The 4,023-nt window shown below is 33.8% G+C and overlaps 1 pseudogene; it reads left to right on the top strand.

Annotated features, from left to right (window-relative positions):
* Window positions 1-2,318: 2,318 nt before the first annotated feature.
* On the top strand, window positions 2,319-3,130 carry LOC138383715 (fructose-2,6-bisphosphatase TIGAR pseudogene; annotated as a pseudogene).
* The last annotated feature ends 893 nt before the right edge of the window (window positions 3,131-4,023 follow it).

Below are 4,023 nucleotides of genomic sequence, written 5' to 3'. Positions count from 1 at the left end.
TCTTATATGAATTGGAGGGAAAGGGATTCATCAAATGTTTATACAGAGAGCATCCCCTCATGGTGAAAAAGCCTCAGACCCTCTGCAAGTTTTCACACTGCTCACCATAAGGAGCACTTCCAAACAACATAACCAAGAAAGTGAAAAAATAACCCAGAGAATAGGAGAAATATTTGCAAATCATGCAAGGCATTTAGAATGTGTAAAGAATACTTACAGCTCAATAGTAAAACGTCAAATAACCCAATTTTAAAATGGGCGAAGTATCTGAATAGACATTTCTCCACAGAAGATATACAAATGGCCCATAAGCACATGAAAAGCTGCTCATGTCATTAAGTGTGTATTTGGTATCAAATATAGTATCAGAAGACACTAAATATCATTAGTATTCAGAAAAATGAAAATCAAAACCACAATGAAATATTACCTCACATACCCTAAAATGGCTATTTTTTTAAAATACAAAAGGTAACAGCATGTGTTGGTGAAGATGTGAAGATTCGAACTTTCATACACTGTGGGTGGGCATGTACAAGGGTTGCAGCCACTTTGGAAAACAGTCTTGCAGTTCTTCCAAAGGGTAAACAGAGTTACCATTAGACCCAGCACTTCGTCTCCCAGTTACACACCTAAGAGAAATGAAAACAGATATTCACACAAACCTTGTGTATAAATATTTATAGCATCATTATTTATAATTGTCAAAATGTAGAATAAGGAAATAACTACCAACTAGTCATTTGGTAAATAAAATGTGATATATTCATGCAATGGAATATTATCCTGCAAAAATAAAGGAGGGGGAACGAGGGGGGGAATGAAGTACCTTTATGATTCAGTCATGATGAACCTGGAAAACATTATATTGATCAAGAAAAGTCAGTCACAAAAGACCACATATTATGTTATTCATTTTATATGAAATGTCTACAATAGGCAAATGTATAGAGACAAAAAGTCGATGAACGGTTGCCTAGAGCCCAGGGAGGGGGCATAGAGGAGTGAGGATTAAAGAGTATGAGGGTTTCCCTGGGGCTTATAAAAATGTTCTAAATTTTGATTGTGGTTATGTTTCTCCAATTCTGTGAATAATCTAAAAACTACTGAATTTTATACTTTAAATGTGTTAATTGTATGATATGTGAATAATATCTTACTAAAGTTGTCACCAGAAGAAAAGTAGTAAACTCTAAAAAGAAAAGAGGTAAAATAAAAAAGGAAATCAGAAAACCTTTTCAAGTAAAAGAAAATGTAAACCCAAAATATGTGTAATATATTTAATCATATAGTGTGTACACATCAATTTATTCCACCTAAGTGCCTGCATTGAAAACGAAGAGAGGTCTCACATCAAAGACTTAAATGTTCATCTCATGAAACTGCAAAGAGAACATCAAGTTAAATCCAAAATAAGCAGAAAAATGAAATAATGAAGATGCTGACAAAAAATAAAATAGGGAAAAGAAGAACAATATGCAAAATCAATTAATCTAATAGCTATGTTAGTAAGATCAATAAAAGTGACAATTCACTAACCATGCTTGTCAGCTAAAAAACTACAAAGGGAAACAATATCAATAAAAGAATGAGAGGACATTGCTACGAATTTTACAGGCTTTACAAGGAAAGTAAGGAAATATTATGAAAAAAGTTGTAACAATATATGTGACACCCACTGAAGGGTAAATTCATTGAAAGATGTAAACTACTAATACTAAAAAAAGAAACAGAAAACTAGAATGTTGTTATGTCTCTTTCAAAAATTGAATTTTCTATTGAAACTTTATTACAAACCAAACTCCAGACTGAGCTAGCTTTGCCATTAAAGTCTACCAAACATTTACAGAAGAAATGATACTAATTCTATACAAACTCTTTAAAAAATTAAAAAGTGAGGAAATCACAATTCATTTTATAAGATAAGCATTACTTTGATAACAAAGACAGACAAAGAAGTTATAAGAAAAGAAAACTATAGAAAAATACCCTTCATAAATGTAGACAGACAAACATTTTTTCTTGATTTTAGCAAATCGAATATAACAATGTATAAAAGAATATGAAGACATCAAGTAAAGTAAGTTTTCATCTTGCCAATACATGGATTGGTTAATATCTGAAGCACAATCAGTGTAATTAATTTACGACATTAAAAGATTAAAGAAATAAAACTATATGGTCATTTAAATAGATGAAGAAAGAGCTTTTAGAAAACCTCAAAATAGAAGGGAATTTCCTCAACCAGATGAAGGGCACTTACAAGAAAATACACAGCTAACTTTTCACTTAAAGATGAAGAGTGGAGGCGCTGTAAGATGACTCGCTTTGCCCTGACCGTTGTCCGGCATGGAGAAAGAAAATTTTACAAGGAGAAAATAATTCAAGGACAAGGAATAGATGAACCACTTTCAGAAACTGGTTTTAAAGCAGCAGCAGCTGCTGGTATATTTCTGAGTAATGTAAGATTTACTCATGGTTTCTCTAGTGACCTCATGAGGACAAAGCAGACCATGCATGGAAATCTGGAGAAAAGCAAATTTTGCAAAGATATGACAGTAAAGTATGATTCAAGACTTCGAGAAAGAAGATACCTGCTTGTAGAAGGCAAGGCACTGAGAGAGCTGCGGGCCATGGCCAAAGCGGCTGGGGAAGAATGCCCTGCGTTCACACCGCCTGGAGGAGAGAGTTTAGACCGGGTGCAAATGCGTGGAAAAGACTTTTTTGAATTTCTTTGCCAAATAATTCTGAAAGAATCAGTTCAAAAAGAACACTTTTCCCAAGGAGCTCCAAGCAACTGTCTGGAAACTTCTTTGGCAGAGATATTCCCTTTAGCAAAAAACTGTGGCTCTCAGTTCAATTCAGATGGCGGCGCCCCAGGGTTAGTAGCCAGTGTCCTAGTTGTGAGTCATGGCGCTTATGTGAGAAGCCTGTTATTTTCTTACTGACCTCACGTGTTCCTTACCAGCAACCGCAAGCAAACCCGAACTTGTATCAGTCACTCCCAGTACAGGGATTAGTCTCTTTGTGTGTCATAAACTTTGAGGAAGGAAGACAAGTTAAACCAACAATTCAGTGTATTTTTATGAGCCTACAGGATCATCTAAGTGGAGCTGCTGAAACTCGCTAAGTTTAAAGTTACAACAAAATCTAAGAATTTTGAGCCTCTGAAGGGAGTGCCTTTGGCTTTATTTACTTCTGTTCTCTGCTAGCGCTGATTTGGAAACTGTTAAAAGCCAATTATAAAGTTCAAGTGGAATCATAGCCACATAAAACTTTAATGGAAAACCATTTAGAATTGATTTATTTTGTCTGAGTAGAGTTGGCGTTTTCCAGGGTAATTTTACCGCCCTGCTCAATTACAGTTCAGGATTGTAAATGGATGAAGGAACTCAGTATTACAAATGGGGGATTAATAACTTTGTTACCATACTTTCTTTTCTTTTTTTATGTTAATATTTTTCTTTAATTTCTGAAAAATCTAGCATATCTTATTGATGGTTGGTAAAATACTGTGTTTTTTACTGTCTCATCCAGTGCTTGAAAGGAACACTTTATAATTCACACTGCATATTTGTGATGACTATGTGTTATATTAAAAAATCCTTCAAAGGAAAGAGTCTTACCATCATAAGTTTATGTAAAGTAAAATGACACTAAAATGCTTCACATATAAATCAACTGTTGGAACTTGTCATTCTGGAGAGCTTGAAATATGGAAATGAGGAGGAATACAGACAATGTTTGCAGAATGGTCTGGGGGAAAGAAGTGAAAATATTATTTGATTAAAAAACATTAAAGAAGGAATGTTTGACCGAAAAATAAAAATAAAAAAATAAAGATGAAGACTGAATCCTTTACCCCTAGGAGTGGAAAACAAGAAAAGAATTTCCATTCTCACTATTGCTATTTGATATTGCACTAAAGATCATAGACAATAAAATAAGTCAAGAAAAAGAAATAAATGTCAGATAGATTGGAAAGGAAGAAATAAAATTATTTCTATCAATAAACTATATGAT

The sequence above is a fragment of the Eulemur rufifrons genome, chromosome 6 (genome assembly GCF_041146395.1).
Source record: "Eulemur rufifrons isolate Redbay chromosome 6, OSU_ERuf_1, whole genome shotgun sequence".
Taxonomy (NCBI): Eukaryota; Metazoa; Chordata; class Mammalia; order Primates; family Lemuridae; genus Eulemur; species Eulemur rufifrons.
Note: the sequence above shows the minus strand (reverse complement) of the source record. Positions and strands in the feature narration are given on the sequence as shown.